This window comes from Cibotium barometz, chromosome 59 (genome assembly GCF_041138505.1).
Source record: "Cibotium barometz isolate CiBa-2024 chromosome 59, ASM4113850v1, whole genome shotgun sequence".
Classification (NCBI taxonomy): Eukaryota; Viridiplantae; Streptophyta; class Polypodiopsida; order Cyatheales; family Cibotiaceae; genus Cibotium; species Cibotium barometz.
The window spans coordinates 15,193,463-15,199,462 of NC_141104.1; positions in this window are offsets into that span (position 1 = coordinate 15,193,463).

Below are 6,000 nucleotides of genomic sequence, written 5' to 3' on the forward strand. Positions count from 1 at the left end.
ACTTGTTGAAATTAGAGCAATGTGATGAGCTATGGTGGATCAAATACTAGAATCAACATCATTAACAAAGTGATTAGCAAATAATTAAGACGAGTAATTAGCAAATAGCTTAATGTAGGCATGGATAATCAAAAACCAGCAAATTCTTATTAGGCCTATGCCTCAATTTATAGTGTTTACATCAAAGCATCAATTTATAGTGTTTACATCAAAGCATCTAATCCCACTGATTTCTCCTTGATTCACTCCACCTCTTTTGCTTGATTCTCTCCACCTCTTCACTTTTCCCAGAATATCTCCCCAGAATATCTCCACACTTCCTAAATCTTCTCATGCTACCCTTTATTCTCTCCCATTAGATTCTTCTCACCTTTTCACAGGTTCTTTCACATTTACACATTCTCTCTAACCAAGGGCTTGTTCCCGCACACACCCTATTCATGTGTATTTTCAACACCTCCCCTCAAGTGAATACTCCTAGAACACCTAGACCCTATACCAAGTTTCCCTCTTACTTGATAGTCTGCGAGGACTAGTGTCTAGCACACCTCCCCTCAATTTATCTTAGCACACCTGGACCCTATACCAAGTTTCTCTCTTACTTGATAGCCTGCGAGACCAGTGCCTCAAGTCCCTAAACTCATAGTCTTGACACTCTCTCTCTCTATGTGTCCAAGGCTTACTATAGTTGCCTGCGACCTTGACTAAAGTGCTCACACATACATCTACCACGTGGCCTACATCATCGGTGGCTCAGAGGTGGTTTTACTTTGTTGGGGCAGGTTACATTGGGTTGTGGGGTCTCTCTCTCTCTCTCTCTCAGAGATTTTCACATGGCTCCTCACCCTTTGGAGCCTCACATCTTCTCTTGTCTCTTCAGTCTTCTTTTCGTGGGCAGCTTCTCTCCACGCGTCCGTCTCTTCTTTCAGTCTTCTTGTGGCAGCTTCTCTTCTCGTGTCCATGTCTTCCTTCAGCTTTTCTTCTAGATCTTCTTGGTGTGGATCTTCCTCTTGGAAGGAGATGTTCTTCTTCTTTCATGGCTGGGGCCATGAGCTTGTCCGTCAGGTCTTCTTGCTCCATGTGAGCAACATGTTTAAATGTTTTGCTGACAGTTCTTTTGGGCTTTTGATGTTTATCTTGTATCATTATGCAATGCAAACCCAAATTTATGCGGGAGGTCTTACCTCTTGCCTTATTCTGGACAAGGGCAGTGTATGATCCCATATTTACACTGATGTAATGTGCCCAATACATAATGCGTATAGCATTCATTCTTATGCACATTCCCAAATGCAACTCTGGCTATGAATAATCTTGAATTTGAGTGAGATTTATAGGCATTAACCAAGGGTTAAATGTAAAATGATGATTATCACAAATTTATCAGCACAATTTTACAAGAAATTACATTAAATCAAGGGTAACCAATTTGTACGGAATGGTTGGAGTGAAAAACCAACTCTGAATTTAAATCTGAAGTTATAGGGATCTGTATCAGATACCTAATGGTTAACTTGAACCCTCAATTGTACCAAAATACAGTGTTTAGCACTGATTAATCACTGATTAGCAAATTAATCCTCTGTTTTGTGTGCAGAAAACAGAGTATGCGGGGAGTCCAGATCTGGTGCCTTAGACTTCAAATGAGCTCAAATGCTTTTAAAGCCATCAATAGCAATGAGTCTAGTAGAGGATTAAGCCAAGAAACACAAGATTTGACCAAATATTGAAAGCTTAATCTCTGTTTTACCAAAGTCACCTGCAGATTTGATGAAGAGCTTGGATCTCACTATAGACTTGATGAAATTGAATTCTCACTTCACCAGCTTGTAGAGCATCCTTGAAAACCCCCGGGGCTAAGAGGAATTAGGTCAATTTGATTTGAAGTGGACAAGATCTGCAAATTCATCAGAAAAAACTGCGCTGCAAAAAATCGCGATTTCTTCCTCATGCGCTGGTAGTTTGCGCTTGTGATTGGCTTGGCTGGAGCTCCTATGGGTTGGCTATCTTGGGCTAGAAGGGTTTGGGCAATGGTTGAGTGTGCAAAGAGCTAGAGCTCCTCCACCAGCTGGGGGTACAGAGGTGAGTTGAAAAATAACTAAAAATTTAATTAATTTCTAATTATCTACTAATCCTAATTAATTAGATAATGGGCTCATAAACCTGATAGATTCTAGGCATGGCTCTGATACCATGTTGAAATTAGAAGCAATGTGACGAGCTATGGTGGATCAAATACTAGAATCAACATCATTAACAAAGTGATTAGTAAATAATTAAGTGAGTAATTAGCAAATAGCTTAATGTAGGCATGGATAATCAAAAACCAGCAAATTCTCATTAGGCCTATGCCTCAATTTATAGTGTTTATATCAAATCATCTAATCCCACTGATTTCTCCTTGATTCACCCCACCTCTTTTGCTTAATTCTCTCCACCTCTTCACTTTTCCCAGAATATCTCCCCAGAATATCTCCACACTTCCTAAATCTTCTCATGCTACCCTTTATTCTCTCCCAGTAGATTCTTCTCACCTTTTCACAGGTTCTTTCACATTTACACATTCTCTTTTACAGCCTCTAACCAAGGGCTTATTCCCGCACACACCCTATTCACTTGTATTTTCAACAGGACTCGCCAATACCCAAATCAACAATAAGGCACATGAGGCAAACACACTCAACTGTAGCTGTAAACGTTGCCTTATACTCAGCTTCGCAGCTAGACTTCACAGCTAGAAGTGGCCACGGTGGGTTGCTTCTTGCTGAGCCATGATATACATGAATCACCAAGGTGAAAGCAAAAACCACTCGTGGACACTCTTGTGTCATAACATCCAACCCAGTCTGATTGTGTAAATGCATACAGTTGTGATTTACCCCCCTTGGGATAAAATAACCCAAAGTTCTTGGTGCCCTTTAGGCAACGGAACACCCGTTTGACAAACTGCCAATGCTTTGTGCATGGGCTATGCATAAATCTACTCAATATTGAGATCACATATTGGATGTCAAGCCTAGTGTTACACAGAAAGATAAGGCATCCATTTGATACAAGCCAGCATCAAAAGGGTCACCTGCATCTTCACAAGACTTAGTCATAAATCTACTCAATATTGAGACCACATACTGAATGTCAAGCGTAGTGTTACACAAATCTACTCAATATTGAGACCACATACTGAATATCAAGCATAGTGTTACACAAATCTACTCAATATTGAGACCACATACTGAATGTCAAGCCTAGTGTTACACAAAAAGACAAGGCATCCAATAGCTTCTTGATACAAGCTAGCATCTAAAGGGTCACCTGCGTCTTCAAGACTTAGTCTCGTAAACCTAGCTCCATAGGTGTAGCCACATGTTTACAGTCTTCAAGATTAAACCTCTTCAACAATGCATCTATGTATTTTCTCTACAGCATAACAATGCCATCATTATCTACCAAAACTCAATGCCCAAATAATAGTGCAATGGTCCAAGATCTCACATCTCAAATGACTTCTCTAAATCAACTATAAAATTTGTAATATGATCACCATTAGGGCATGTGAGCAACATGTCATCAACGTATAACACGATGACCAATACAACATCCTTATTCCCCTTAGTATAGAGGGTACTGTTAGTTGGGTTATTGCAAAGACCCAGTATGCATGTATCTTTTTGTACCATGCGCTAGGAGTCTACTAAAGGCCATATAAAGCTTTTTTCAATCTGCATACTTTTGATTCCTGACTTTTTTGAACAAAACTACGAGGCTGAGATACATAGACCTCCTCATGCAAATCTCCATTCAAGAAAGAATTTTTGATATCCAACTAACATACATTCCAACGTTTATGTGCTACAAATGCAATGATAGTCCACATGGTAGTCATATGACATGTGGGTGCAAAGGTTTCACCATAGTCAATGCCTTTCTCTTATGCATAACCCTTTGCAAAAACAAGCCTAGCTTTGTATCGCCTCAACACTACCATCCACTCTACGTTTAAGCTTATAAACCCATTTCGTATCAATGGCCTTCTTGCCAAGAGGCAAGTCTACCAGATCCCATGTATCATTTTTTAGTATCGAATTATACTCAGATTGCATAGCACTTATCTAATTCTCAAATTCCTTTGTTTCATCAAAGGAGACAGGTTCCTCTTCATCACATAAACTGGCATAACCTCCATCAACATGAGATGCAAGATGAGAACCTACACGTGTTCTACTACGAAAAGGAGTGGCCAATTTGATGTCACATAGTGTTTGTACTAGCCATTTTGACATACTTTTTGACTCCACAATTTCCCTTCTTTTCTCATCAACTACATCATCCACATTTGCCTCATCAATAGGTTGATATGTGGACTGAAAAACATGTTGATTTGTAATCTACGTGGGTTGATTTTCAGCATTCCTTGGATTGCGTAAATGCTCTATATCAATGTGTCCTACATTGAACAATGGAAGGAGAGTGTCGGATATGTCCTACGAACCAACATTTTGTTGTTTTTTCATGAAAGCAAGGGTTGAATTGCATCTTTCACAAATACAACATCTCTACTCACAAGAATCCGCTTGGTAGAGCAAGATGATAGAGACGGTAACCCTTACTTTTCGAGCTCTATCCCACAAAAATAAATTTAACAGCCCTATCATCAAGCTTGTTTGCAAAGTTAATCAGGTATAAGTGCATAAGCAAGACAATAAAAAAGGAGTAAGTGTGCCAAAGAGGGATTTCTACCATTCCAAGGTTCAAAAGGCATAAGTGTATACAAAGCCTTTATAGGACACCTATTTAAAACATATGTTACACACATGACTGCTTCTAGCCAGAAACCATGAGGTAACTCTTGACTTTTGACCATGTAACGTGCCATCTCCATGAGAGACCTGTTTTTACGTTCAGCTAAACCATTTTTCTGAGGTGTATAGGGCATAATACATTGGTGTTTTATCCCATGATCAGCCATGTATGCAAGAAAATCCTTAGACATATACTCCCCCCTTGATCAATACACATGGTACCAATTTTACATGTAGAATCATGTTGTACCATAGCAACAAAGTGTCTAAAGCACATAAAAACCTCTGATTTGTATTTCAATGGATGTACCTAGGTATGTTTGGAATAATCATCAAATGAATGTGACAAAATAGAGGTAGCCCCCAATAGATGGTGTCCTCATAGAACCACATACATTGATGTGTATAAGCTGTAACTTTTGGACAGCTCTAACTGAACCATCTTTGGGAAATGATGCCCACTGCATTTTTTCAAGAACACAGCCCTCACAAACATGTTTGATAGGGGTTTCAAGATGTGGCAACTCAGATACCATGTCATGTTTATGCAAACACAGCAAACTACCAAAGTTCAAGTGACCAAAGTGTGCATGCCATAGGTTAGCATCACCCATTACCTTTGTGGTAGAAACTATACATATAGTATGCCTTTGTCTTTCATATGCATCTAGCCTGTAAAGGCCATGAGACAAAGTACCATAAGCAACAATTGTCTTGCTATCACTGGGATCATAATCACTATACATTTGTCATCCTCAAACTAAACCACTAAGCTAGCCTTAGTAATGGCAAAGATAGATAACAAGTTCTTCTTGATCCCTAGTACATATAATATATCTAAAAGCATGACTATTCCACCATTTCCAATAGTGAGAACAATTTTACCAACTCCTTTTATGAGATATGAGGAGTTTTTTGCACATGTTATAGTGTTTCCTTGTGGAGTAGATTCAAGTGATGAGAACAAGCTGCGATGAGAAGTAATGTGCTTACTAGCATTACTGTCAAAATACTATACATGTACATCTATAATAGCCATACATACATCCTTATGCGAAGGATCATAGCTGCATTGTACAATGAAAGACCAATCACCATGTGCATAGTTTGTAGATTATTTGTTTTCTACATGGGATGCTAATGCATCAGCCAACCATACCTGAGTCCTTGTTTTTCTCCTTCTCCAGCTGTTTCCTGCACT